At 60.6% G+C, this 13326-nt stretch overlaps 1 protein-coding gene across 1 annotated transcript in view; it reads left to right on the top strand.

The window, feature by feature from the left end:
* Positions 1-13326, top strand: part of LOC142468786 (zinc-alpha-2-glycoprotein-like) — an 88733-nt gene that overhangs the window by 48420 nt on the left and 26987 nt on the right. The window lies entirely within an intron of this gene.

Here is a 13326-nt window from a genome sequence, read left to right as displayed (position 1 = left end):
GTATCTCAGCACAAGGTGAGGGGTCTGTGGGGGCGTCTCGTGGTTACTGGCGCAGTATCGCAGCACAAGGTGAGGGGTCTGTGGGGGCGTCTCGTGGTTACTGGCGCAGTATCGCAGCACAAGGTGAGAGGTCTGTGGGGCCGTCTCGTGTTACTGGCGCAGTATCGCAGCACAAGGTGAGGGGTCTGTGGGGGCGTCTCGTGGTTACTGGCGCAGTATCGCAGCACAAGGTGAGGGGTCTGTGGGGGCGTCTCGTGTTACTGGCGCAGTATCGCAGCACAAGGTGAGGGGTCTGTGGGGACGTCTCGTGGTTACTGGCGCAGTATCGCAGCACAAGGTGAGGGATCTGTGGGGGCGTCTCGTGGTTACTGGCGCAGTATCGTAGCACAAGGTGAGGGGTAGTGGGGACGTCTCGTGTTACTGGCGCAGTATCGCAGCACAAGGTGAGGGGTCTGTGGGGACGTCTCGTGGTTACTGGCGCAGTATCGCAGCACAAGGTGAGGGGTCTGTGGGGACGTCTCGTGGTTACTGGCGCAGTATCGCAGCACAAGGTGAGGGGTCTGTGGGGACGTCTCGTGGTTACTGGCGCAGTATCGCAGCACAAGGTGAGGGTTCTGTGGTTACTGGCGCAGTATCGCAGCACAAGGTGAGGGGTCTGTGGGGGCGTCTCGTGGTTACTGGCGCAGTATCGCAGCACAAGGTGAGGGGTCTGTGGGGACGTCTCGTGGTTACTGGCGCAGTATCGCAGCACAAGGTGAGGGGTCTGTGGGGACGTCTCCTGGTTACTGGCGCAGTATCGCAGCACAAGGTGAGGGGTCTGTGGGGACGTCTCGTGGTTACTGGCGCAGTATCGCAGCACAAGGTGAGGGGTCTGTGGGGACGTCTCGTGGTTACTGGCGCAGTATCGCAGCACAAGGTGAGGGGTCTGTGGGGACGTCTCCTGGTTACTGGCGCAGTATCGCAGCACAAGGTGAGGGGTCTGTGGGGACGTCTCGTGTTACTGGCGCAGTATCTCAGCACAAGGTGAGGGGTCTGTGGGGGCGTCTCGTGGTTACTGGCGCAGTATCGCAGCACAAGGTGAGGGGTCTGTGGGGGCGTCTCGTGGTTACTGGCGCAGTATCGCAGCACAAGGTGAGAGGTCTGTGGGGCCGTCTCGTGTTACTGGCGCAGTATCGCAGCACAAGGTGAGGGGTCTGTGGGGGCGTCTCGTGGTTACTGGCGCAGTATCGCAGCACAAGGTGAGGGGTCTGTGGGGGCGTCTCGTGTTACTGGCGCAGTATCGCAGCACAAGGTGAGGGGTCTGTGGGGACGTCTCGTGGTTACTGGCGCAGTATCGCAGCACAAGGTGAGGGATCTGTGGGGGCGTCTCGTGGTTACTGGCGCAGTATCGCAGCACAAGGTGAGGGGTAGTGGGGACGTCTCGTGTTACTGGCGCAGTATCGCAGCACAAGGTGAGGGGTCTGTGGGGACGTCTCGTGGTTACTGGCACAGTATCGCAGCACAAGGTGAGGGGTCTGTGGGGACGTCTCGTGGTTACTGGCGCAGTATCGCAGCACAAGGTGAGGGGTCTGTGGGGACGTCTCGTGGTTACTGGCGCAGTATCGCAGCACAAGGTGAGGGTTCTGTGGTTACTGGAGCAGTATCGCAGCACAAGGTGAGGGGTCTGTGGGGGCGTCTCGTGGTTACTGGCGCAGTATCGCAGCACAAGGTGAGGGGTCTGTGGGGACGTCTCGTGGTTACTGGCGCAGTATCGCAGCACAAGGTGAGGGGTCTGTGGGGACGTCTCCTGGTTACTGGCGCAGTATCGCAGCACAAGGTGAGGGGTCTGTGGGGACGTCTCGTGGTTACTGGCGCAGTATCGCAGCACAAGGTGAGGGGTCTGTGGGGACGTCTCGTGGTAACTGCCGCAGTATCGCAGCACAAGGTGAGGGGTCTGTGGGGACGTCTCCTGGTTACTGGCGCAGTATCGCAGCACAAGGTGAGGGGTCTGTGGGGACGTCTCGTGGTTACTGGCGCAGTATCGCAGCACAAGGTGAGGGGTCTGTGGGGACGTCTCGTGTTACTGGCGCAGTATCGCAGCACAAGGTGAGGGGTCTGTGGGGGCGTCTCGTGGTTACTGGCGCAGTATCGCAGCACAAGGTGAGGGGTCTGTGGGGACGTCTCGTGGTTACTGGCGCAGTATCACAGCACAAGGTGAGGGGTCTGTGGGGGCGTCTCGTGTTACTGGCGCAGTATCGCTGCACAAGGTGAGGGGTCTGTGGGGACGTCTCGTGTTACTGGCGCAGTATCGCAGCACAAGGTGAGGGGTCTGTGGGGGCGTCTCGTGGTTACTGGCGCAGTATCACAGCACAAGGTGAGGGGTCTGTGGGGACGTCTCGTGGTTACTGGCGCAGTATCGCAGCACAAGGTGAGGGGTCTGTGGGGACGTCTCGTGTTTACAGGTGCAGTATCGCAGCACAAGGTGAGGGGTCTGTGGGGGAGGTCTCGTGTTACTGGCGCAGTATCGCAGCACAAGGTGAGGGGTCTGTGGGGACGTCTCGTGGTTACTGGCGCAGTATCGCAGCACAAGGTGAGGGGTCTGTGGGGCCGTCTCGTGTTACTGGCGCAGTATCGCAGCACAAGGTGAGGGGTCTGTGGGGGCGTCTCGTGGTTACTGGCGCAGTATCGCAGCACAAGGTGAGGGGTCTGTGGGGGCGTCTCGTGGTTACTGGCGCAGTATCGCAGCACAAGGTGAGGGGTCTGTGGGGGCGTCTCGTGTTACTGGCGCAGTATCGCAGCACAAGGTGAGGGGTCTGTGGGGACGTCTCGTGTTACTGGCGCAGTCTCGCAGCACAAGGTGAGTGGTCTGTGGGGACGTCTCGTGGTTACTGGCGCAGTATCACAGCACAAGGTGAGGGGTCTGTGGGGACGTCTCGTGTTACTGGCGCAGTATCGCTGCACAAGGTGAGGGGTCTATGAGGCCGTCTCGTGTTACTGGCGCAGTATCGCATCACAAGGTGAGGGGTCTGTGGGGATGTCTCGTGGTTACTGGCGCAGTATCGCAGCACAAGGTGAGGGGTCTGTGGGGGCGTCTCGTGTTACTGGCGCAGTATTGCAGCACAAGGTGAGGGGTCTGTGGGGACATCTCGTGTTACTGGCGCAGTATCGCAGCACAAGGTGAGGGGTCTGTGGGGACGTCTCGTGGTTACTGGCACAGTATCGCAGCACAAGGTGAGGGGTCTGTGGGGGCGTCTCGTAGTAACTGCCGCAGTATCGCAGCACAAGGTGAGGGGTCTGTGGTGACGTCTCATGTTACTGGCGCAGTATCGCAGCACAAGGTGAGGGGTCTGTGGGGACGTCTCGTGGTAACTGCCGCAGTATCGCAGCACAAGGTGAGTGGTCTGTGGGGACGTCTCGTGTTACTGGCGCAGTATCGCAGCACAAGGTGAGGGGTCTGTGGGGGCGTCTCGTGGTTACTGGCGCAGTATCGCAGCACAAGGTGAGGGGTCTGTGGGGACGTCTCGTGGTTACTGGCGCAGTATCACAGCACAAGGTGAGGGGTCTGTGGGGGCGTCTCGTGTTACTGGCGCAGTATCGCAGCACAAGGTGAGGGGTCTGTGGGGACGTCTCGTGGTTACTGGCGCAGTATCGCAGCACAAGGTGAGGGGTCTGTGGGGGCGTCTCGTGTTACTGGCGCAGTATCGCAGCACAAGGTGAGGGGTCTGTGGGGACGTCTTGTGGTTACTGGCGCAGTATCACAGCACAAGGTGAGGGGTCTGTGGGGGCGTCTCGTGTTACTGGCGCAGTATCGCAGCACAAGGTGAGAGGTCTGTGGGGGCGTCTCGTGTTACTGGCGCAGTATCGCAGCACAAGGTGAGGGGTCTGTGGGGGCATCTCGTGGTACTGGCGCAGTATCGCAGCACAAGGTGAGGGGTCTGTGGGGGCGTCTCGTGTTACTGGCGCAGTATCGCAGCACAAGGTGAGGGGTCTGTGGGGGCGTCTCATGTTACTGGCAGAGTATCGCAGCACAAGGTGAGGGGTCTGTGGGGACGTCTCGTGTTACTGGCGCAGTATCGCAGCACAAGGTGAGGGGTCTGTGGGGGCGTCTCGTGGTTACTGGCGCAGTATCGCAGCACAAGGTGAGGGGTCTGTGGGGGCGTCTCGTGTTACTGGCGCAGTATCGCAGCACAAGGTGAGGGGTCTGTGGGGATGTCTCGTGGTTACTGGCGCAGTATCGCAGCACAAGGTGAGGGGTCTGTGGGGACGTCTCGTGGTTACTGGCGCAGTATCGCAGCACAAGGTGAGGGGTCTGTGGGGGCGTCTCGTGGTAACTGCCGCAGTATCGCAGCACAAGGTGAGGGGTCTGTGGTGACGTCTCATGTTACTGGCGCAGTATCGCAGCACAAGGTGAGGGGTCTGTGGGGACGTCTCGTGGTAACTGCCGCAGTATCGCAGCACAAGGTGAGGGGTCTGTGGGGACGTCTCGTGTTACTGGCGCAGTATCGCAGCACAAGGTGAGGGGTCTGTGGGGACGTCTCGTGGTTACTGGCGCAGTATCACAGCACAAGGTGAGGGGTCTGTGGGGGCGTCTCGTGTTACTGGCGCAGTATCGCTGCACAAGGTGAGGGGTCTGTGGGGACGTCTCGTGTTACTGGCGCAGTATCGCAGCACAAGGTGAGGGGTCTGTGGGGGCGTCTCGTGGTTACTGGCGCAGTATCACAGCACAAGGTGAGGGGTCTGTGGGGACGTCTCGTGGTTACTGGCGCAGTATCGCAGCACAAGGTGAGGGGTCTGTGGGGGAGGTCTCGTGTTACTGGCGCAGTATCGCAGCACAAGGTGAGGGGTCTGTGGGGACGTCTCGTGGTTACTGGCGCAGTATCGCAGCACAAGGTGAGGGGTCTGTGGGGCCGTCTCGTGTTACTGGCGCAGTATCGCAGCACAAGGTGAGGGGTCTGTGGGGGCGTCTCGTGGTTACTGGCGCAGTATCGCAGCACAAGGTGAGGGGTCTGTGGGGGCGTCTCGTGGTTACTGGCGCAGTATCGCAGCACAAGGTGAGGGGTCTGTGGGGGCGTCTCGTGTTACTGGCGCAGTATCGCAGCACAAGGTGAGGGGTCTGTGGGGACGTCTCGTGTTACTGGCGCAGTCTCGCAGCACAAGGTGAGGGGTCTGTGGGGACGTCTCGTGGTTACTGGCGCAGTATCACAGCACAAGGTGAGGGGTCTGTGGGGACGTCTCGTGTTACTGGCGCAGTATCGCAGCACAAGGTGAGGGGTCTGTGTGGGCGTCTCGTGTTACTGGCGCAGTATCGCTGCACAAGGTGAGGGGTCTATGAGGCCGTCTCGTGTTACTGGCGCAGTATCGCATCACAAGGTGAGGGGTCTGTGGGGATGTCTCGTGGTTACTGGCGCAGTATCGCAGCACAAGGTGAGGGGTCTGTGGGGGCGTCTCGTGTTACTGGCGCAGTATCGCAGCACAAGGTGAGGGGTCTGTGGGGACATCTCGTGTTACTGGCGCAGTATCGCAGCACAAGGTGAGGGGTCTGTGGGGACGTCTCGTGGTTACTGGCGCAGTATCGCAGCACAAGGTGAGGGGTCTGTGGGGGCGTCTCGTGGTTACTGGCGCAGTATCGCAGCAAGAGGTGAGGGGTCTGTGGGGGCGTCTCGTGGTTACTGGCGCAGTATCGCAGCACAAGGTGAGGGGTCTGTGGGACTGTCTCGTGTTACTGGCGCAGTATCGCAGCACAAGGTGAGGGGTCTGTGGGGACGTCTCGTGGTAACTGCCGCAGTATCGCAGCACAAGGTGAGGGGTCTGTGGTGACGTCTCATGTTACTGGCGCAGTATCGCAGCACAAGGTGAGGGGTCTGTGGGGACGTCTCGTGGTAACTGCCGCAGTATCGCAGCACAAGGTGAGTGGTCTGTGGGGACGTCTCGTGTTACTGGCGCAGTATCGCAGCACAAGGTGAGGGGTCTGTGGGGGCGTCTCGTGGTTACTGGCGCAGTATCGCAGCACAAGGTGAGGGGTCTGTGGGGACGTCTCGTGGTTACTGGCGCAGTATCACAGCACAAGGTGAGGGGTCTGTGGGGGCGTCTCGTGTTACTGGCGCAGTATCGCTGCACAAGGTGAGGGGTCTGTGGGGACGTCTCGTGTTACTGGCGCAGTATCGCAGCACAAGGTGAGGGGTCTGTGGGGGCGTCTCGTGGTTACTGGCGCAGTATCACAGCACAAGGTGAGGGGTCTGTGGGGACGTCTCGTGGTTACTGGCGCAGTATCGCAGCACAAGGTGAGGGGTCTGTGGGGACGTCTCGTGTTTACAGGTGCAGTATCGCAGCACAAGGTGAGGGGTCTGTGGGGACGTCTCGTGGTTACTGGCGCAGTATCGCAGCACAAGGTGAGGGGTCTGTGGGGCCGTCTCGTGTTACTGGCGCAGTATCGCAGCACAAGGTGAGGGGTCTGTGGGGGCGTCTCGTGGTAACTGCCGCAGTATCGCAGCACAAGGTGAGGGGTCTGTGGTGACGTCTCATGTTACTAGCGCAGTATCGCAGCACAAGGTGAGGGGTCTGTGGGGACGTCTCGTGGTAACTGCCGCAGTATCGCAGCACAAGGTGAGGGGTCTGTGGGGACGTCTCGTGTTACTGGCGCAGTATCGCAGCACAAGGTGAGGGGTCTGTGGGGACGTCTCGTGGTTACTGGCGCAGTATCACAGCACAAGGTGAGGGGTCTGTGGGGGCGTCTCGTGTTACTGGCGCAGTATCGCTGCACAAGGTGAGGGGTCTGTGGGGACGTCTCGTGTTACTGGCGCAGTATCGCAGCACAAGGTGAGGGGTCTGTGGGGGCGTCTCGTGGTTACTGGCGCAGTATCACAGCACAAGGTGAGGGGTCTGTGGGGACGTCTCGTGGTTACTGGCGCAGTATCGCAGCACAAGGTGAGGGGTCTGTGGGGGAGGTCTCGTGTTACTGGCGCAGTATCGCAGCACAAGGTGAGGGGTCTGTGGGGACGTCTCGTGGTTACTGGCGCAGTATCGCAGCACAAGGTGAGGGGTCTGTGGGGCCGTCTCGTGTTACTGGCGCAGTATCGCAGCACAAGGTGAGGGGTCTGTGGGGGCGTCTCGTGGTTACTGGCGCAGTATCGCAGCACAAGGTGAGGGGTCTGTGGGGGCGTCTCGTGGTTACTGGCGCAGTATCGCAGCACAAGGTGAGGGGTCTGTGGGGGCGTCTCGTGTTACTGGCGCAGTATCGCAGCACAAGGTGAGGGGTCTGTGGGGACGTCTCGTGTTACTGGCGCAGTCTCGCAGCACAAGGTGAGGGGTCTGTGGGGACGTCTCGTGGTTACTGGCGCAGTATCACAGCACAAGGTGAGGGGTCTGTGGGGACGTCTCGTGTTACTGGCGCAGTATCGCAGCACAAGGTGAGGGGTCTGTGTGGGCGTCTCGTGTTACTGGCGCAGTATCGCTGCACAAGGTGAGGGGTCTATGAGGCCGTCTCGTGTTACTGGCGCAGTATCGCATCACAAGGTGAGGGGTCTGTGGGGATGTCTCGTGGTTACTGGCGCAGTATCGCAGCACAAGGTGAGGGGTCTGTGGGGGCGTCTCGTGTTACTGGCGCAGTATCGCAGCACAAGGTGAGGGGTCTGTGGGGACATCTCGTGTTACTGGCGCAGTATCGCAGCACAAGGTGAGGGGTCTGTGGGGACGTCTCGTGGTTACTGGCGCAGTATCGCAGCACAAGGTGAGGGGTCTGTGGGGGCGTCTCGTGGTTACTGGCGCAGTATCGCAGCAAGAGGTGAGGGGTCTGTGGGGGCGTCTCGTGGTTACTGGCGCAGTATCGCAGCACAAGGTGAGGGGTCTGTGGGACTGTCTCGTGTTACTGGCGCAGTATCGCAGCACAAGGTGAGGGGTCTGTGGGGACGTCTCGTGGTAACTGCCGCAGTATCGCAGCACAAGGTGAGGGGTCTGTGGTGACGTCTCATGTTACTGGCGCAGTATCGCAGCACAAGGTGAGGGGTCTGTGGGGACGTCTCGTGGTAACTGCCGCAGTATCGCAGCACAAGGTGAGTGGTCTGTGGGGACGTCTCGTGTTACTGGCGCAGTATCGCAGCACAAGGTGAGGGGTCTGTGGGGGCGTCTCGTGGTTACTGGCGCAGTATCGCAGCACAAGGTGAGGGGTCTGTGGGGACGTCTCGTGGTTACTGGCGCAGTATCACAGCACAAGGTGAGGGGTCTGTGGGGGCGTCTCGTGTTACTGGCGCAGTATCGCTGCACAAGGTGAGGGGTCTGTGGGGACGTCTCGTGTTACTGGCGCAGTATCGCAGCACAAGGTGAGGGGTCTGTGGGGGCGTCTCGTGGTTACTGGCGCAGTATCACAGCACAAGGTGAGGGGTCTGTGGGGACGTCTCGTGGTTACTGGCGCAGTATCGCAGCACAAGGTGAGGGGTCTGTGGGGACGTCTCGTGTTTACAGGTGCAGTATCGCAGCACAAGGTGAGGGGTCTGTGGGGGAGGTCTCGTGTTACTGGCGCAGTATCGCAGCACAAGGTGAGGGGTCTGTGGGGACGTCTCGTGGTTACTGGCGCAGTATCGCAGCACAAGGTGAGGGGTCTGTGGGGCCGTCTCGTGTTACTGGCGCAGTATCGCAGCACAAGGTGAGGGGTCTGTGGGGGCGTCTCGTGGTTACTGGCGCAGTATCGCAGCAAAAGGTGAGGGGTCTGTGGGGGCGTCTCGTGGTTACTGGCGCAGTATCGCAGCACAAGGTGAGGGGTCTGTGGGGGCGTCTCGTGTTACTGGCGCAGTATCGCAGCACAAGGTGAGGGGTCTGTGGGGACGTCTCGTGTTACTGGCGCAGTCTCGCAGCACAAGGTGAGGGGTCTGTGGGGACGTCTCGTGGTTACTGGCGCAGTATCGCAGCACAAGGTGAGGGGTCTGTGTGGGCGTCTCGTGTTACTGGCGCAGTATCGCTGCACAAGGTGAGGGGTCTATGAGGCCGTCTCGTGTTACTGGCGCAGTATCGCATCACAAGGTGAGGGGTTTGTGGGGATGTCTCGTGGTTACTGGCGCAGTATCGCAGCACAAGGTGAGGGGTCTGTGGGGGCGTCTCGTGTTACTGGCGCAGTATCGCAGCACAAGGTGAGGGGTCTGTGGGGACATCTCGTGTTACTGGCGCAGTATCGCAGCACAAGGTGAGGGGTCTGTGGGGACATCTCGTGTTACTGGCGCAGTATCGCAGCACAAGGTGAGGGGTCTGTGGGGACGTCTCGTGGTTACTGGCGCAGTATCGCAGCACAAGGTGAGGGGTCTGTGGGGGCGTCTCGTGGTTACTGGCGCAGTATCGCAGCACAAGGTGAGGGGTCTGTGGGGGCGTCTCGTGGTTACTGGCGCAGTATCGCAGCACAAGGTGAGGGGTCTGTGGGGCTGTCTCGTGTTACTGGCGCAGTATCGCAGCACAAGGTGAGGGGTCTGTGGGGACGTCTCGTGGTTACTGGCGCAGTATCGCAGCACAAGGTGAGGGGTCTGTGGGGACGTCTCGTGTTACTGGCGCAGTATCGCAGCACAAGGTGAGGGGTCTGTGGGGGCGTCTCGTGGTTACTGGCGCAGTATCGCAGCACAAGGTGAGGGGTTTGTGGGGGCGTCTCGTGGTTACTGGCGCAGTATCGCAGCACAAGGTGAGGGGTCTGTGGGGGCGTCTCGTGGTTACTGGCGCAGTATCGCAGCACAAGGTGAGGGGTCTGTGGGGCTGTCTCGTGTTACTGGCGCAGTATCGCAGCACAAGGTGAGGGGTCTGTGGGGGCGTCTCGTGGTTACTGGCGCAGTATCACAGCACAAGGTGAGGGGTCTGTGGGGACGTCTCCTGGTTACTGGCGCAGTATCGCAGCACAAGGTGAGGGGTCTGTGGGGGCGTCTCGTGGTTACTGGCGCAGTATCGCAGCACAAGGTGAGGAGTCTGTGGGGACGTCTCGTGGTTACTGGCGCAGTATCGCAGCACAAGGTGAGGGGTCTGTGGGGACGTCTCGTGGTTACTGGCGCAGTATCGCAGCACAAGGTGAGGGGTCTGTGGGGACGTCTCGTGGTTACTGGCGCAGTATCGCAGCACAAGGTGAGGGGTCTGTGGGGGCGTCTCGTGGTTACTGGCGCAGTATCGCAGCACAAGGTGAGGGGTCTGTGGGGGCGTCTCATGGTTACTGGCGCAGTATCGCAGCACAAGGTGAGGGGTCTGTGGGGACGTCTCGTGTTACTGGCGCAGTATCGCAGCACAAGGTGAGGGGTCTGTGGGGGCGTCTCGTGGTTACTGGCGCAGTATCTCAGCACAAGGTGAGGGGTCTGTGGAGGCGTCTCGTGTTACAGGCGCAGTATCGCAGCACAAGGTGAGGGGTCTGTGGTGGTCTCTCTTGGTTACTGGCGCAGTATCGCAGCACAAGGTGAGGGGTCTGTAGGGAAGTCTCGTGTTACTGGCGCAGTATCGCAGCACAAGGTGAGGGGTCTGTGGGGGCGTCTCGTGGTTACTGGCGCAGTATCGCAGCACAAGGTGAGGGGTCTGTGGGGACGTCTCGTGTTACTGGCGCAGTCTCGCAGCACAAGGTGAGGGGTCTGTGGGGGCGTCTCGTGGTTACTGGCGCAGTATCGCAGCACAAGGTGAGGGGTCTGTGGGGACGTCTCGTGTTACTGGCGCAGTATCGCAGCACAAGGTGAGGGGTCTGTGGGGACGTCTCGTGGTTACTGGCGCAGTATAGCAGCACAAGGTGAGAGGTCTGTGGGGACGTCTCGTGGTTACTGGCGCAGTATCGCAGCACAAGGTGAGGGGTCTGTGGGGGCGTCTCGTGGTTACTGGCGCAGTATCGCAGCACAAGGTGAGGGGTCTGTGGGGACGTCTCGTGGTTACTGGTGCAGTATCGCAGCACAAGGTGAGGGGTCTGTGGGGACGTCTCGTGTTACTGGCACAGTATCGCAGCACAAGGTGAGGGGTCTGTGGGGGCGTCTCGTGGTTACTGGCGCAGTATCGCAGCACAAGGTGAGGGGTCTGTGGGGACGTCTCGTGGTTACTGGCGCAGTATCGCAGCACAAGGTGAGGGGTCTGTGGGGACGTCTCGTGGTTACTGGCGCAGTATCGCAGCACAAGGTGAGGGGTCTGTGGGGGCGTCTCGTGTTACTGGCGCAGTATCGCAGCACAAGGTGAGGGGTCTGTGGGGACGTCTCGTGTTACTGGCGCAGTATCGCAGCACAAGGTGAGGGGTCTGTGGGGACGTCTCATGTTACTGGCGCAGTATCGCAGCACAAGGTGAGGGGTCTGTGGGGGAGTCTCGTGTTACTGGTGCAGTATCGTAGCACAAGGTGAGGGGTCTGTGGGGGTATCTCGTGGTTACTGGCGCAGTATCGCAGCACAAGGTGAGGGGTCTGTGGGGACGTCTCGTGGTTACTGGCGCAGTATCGCAGCACAAGGTGAGGGGTCTGTGAGGACATCTCGTGGTTACTGGCGCAGTATCACAGCACAAGGTGAGGAGTCTGTGGGGACGTCTCGTGGTTACTGGCGCAGTATCGCAGCACAAGGTGAGGGGTCTGTGGGGATATCTCGTGGTTACTGGCGCAGTATCGCAGCACAAGGTGAGGGGTCTGTGGGGATATCTCGTGGTTACTGGCGCAGTATCACAGCACAAGGTGAGGGGTCTGTGGGGACGTCTCGTGGTTACTGGCGCAGTATCGCAGCACAAGGTGAGGGGTCTGTGGGGATATCTCGTGGTTACTGGCGCAGTATCGCAGCACAAGGTGAGGAGTCTGTGGGGACGTCTCGTGGTTACTGGCGCAGTATCGCAGCACAAGGTGAGGGGTCTGTGGGGGCGTCTCGTGTTACTGGCGCAGTATCGCAGCACAAGGTGAGGGGTCTGTGGGGACGTCTCGTGTTACTGGCACAGTATCGCAGCACAAGGTGAGGGGTCTGTGGGGGCATCTCGTGATTACTGGCGCAGTATCGCAGCACAAGGTGAGGGGTCTGTGGGGGCGTCTCGTGGTTACTGGCGCAGTATCGCAGCACAAGGTGAGGGGTCTGTGGGGACGTCTCCTGGTTACTGGCGCAGTGTCGCAGCACAAGGTGAGGGTTCTGTGGTTACTGGCGCAGTATCGCAGCACAAGGTGAGGGGTCTGTGGTGGCGTCTCGTGTTACTGGCGCAGTATCGCAGCACAAGGTGAGGAGTCTGTGGGGACGTCTCGTGGTTACTGGCGCAGTATCGCAGCACAAGGTGAGGGTTCTGTGGTTACTGGCGCAGTATCGCAGCACAAGGTGAGGGGTCTGTGGTGGCGTCTCGTGTTACTGGCGCAGTATCGCAGCACAAGGTGAGGAGTCTGTGGGGACGTCTCGTGGTTACTGGCGCAGTATCGCAGCACAAGGTGAGGGGTCTGTGGGGACGTCTCGTGGTTACTGGCGCAGTATCGCAGCACAAGGTGAGGGGTCTGTGGGGACGTCTCCTGGTTACTGGCGCAGTGTCGCAGCACAAGGTGAGGAGTCTGTGGGGACGTCTCGTGGTTACTGGCGCAGTATCGCAGCACAAGGTGAGGGGTCTGTGGGGACGTCTCGTGTTACTGGCGCAGTATCGCAGCACAAGGTGAGGGGTCTGTGGGAATATCTCGTGGTTACTGGCGCAGTATCGCAGCACAAGGTGAGGGGTCTGTGGGGGCATCTCGTGATTACTGGCGCAGTATCGCAGCACAAGGTGAGGGGTCTGTGGGGACGTCTCGTGGTTACTGGCGCAGTATCGCAGCACAAGGTGAGGAGTCTGTGGGGACGTCTCGTGGTTACTGGCGCAGTATCGCAGCACAAGGTGAGGGGTCTGTGGGGGCGTCTCGTGGTTACTGGCGCAGTATCGCAGCACAAGGTGAGGGGTCTGTGGGGACGTCTCCTGGTTACTGGCGCAGTGTCGCAGCACAAGGTGAGGAGTCTGTGGGGACGTCTCGTGGTTACTGGCGCAGTATCGCAGCACAAGGTGAGGGGTCTGTGGGGACGTCTCGTGTTACTGGCGCAGTATCGCAGCACAAGGTGAGGGGTCTGTGGGGACGTCTCGTGGTTACTGGCGCAGTATCGCAGCACAAGGTGAGGGGTCTGTGGGGACGTCTCGTGTTAGTGGCGCAGTATTGCAGCACAAGGGGTGGGGTCTGTGGGAACGTCTCGTGGTTACTGGCGCAGTATCGCAGCACAAGGTGAGGGGTCTGTGGGGACGTCTCGTGTTACTGGCGCAGTATCGCAGCACAAGGTGAGGGGTCTGTGGGGGCGTCTCGTGTTACTGGCGCAGTATCGCAGCACAAGGTGAGGGGTCTGTGGGGGCGTCTCGTGGTTACTGGCGCAGTATCACAGCACAATGTGAGGGGTCTG

This window comes from Ascaphus truei, chromosome 1 (assembly GCF_040206685.1).
Source record: "Ascaphus truei isolate aAscTru1 chromosome 1, aAscTru1.hap1, whole genome shotgun sequence".
Taxonomy (NCBI): domain Eukaryota; kingdom Metazoa; phylum Chordata; class Amphibia; order Anura; family Ascaphidae; genus Ascaphus; species Ascaphus truei.
Note: the sequence above shows the minus strand (reverse complement) of the source record. Positions and strands in the feature narration are given on the sequence as shown.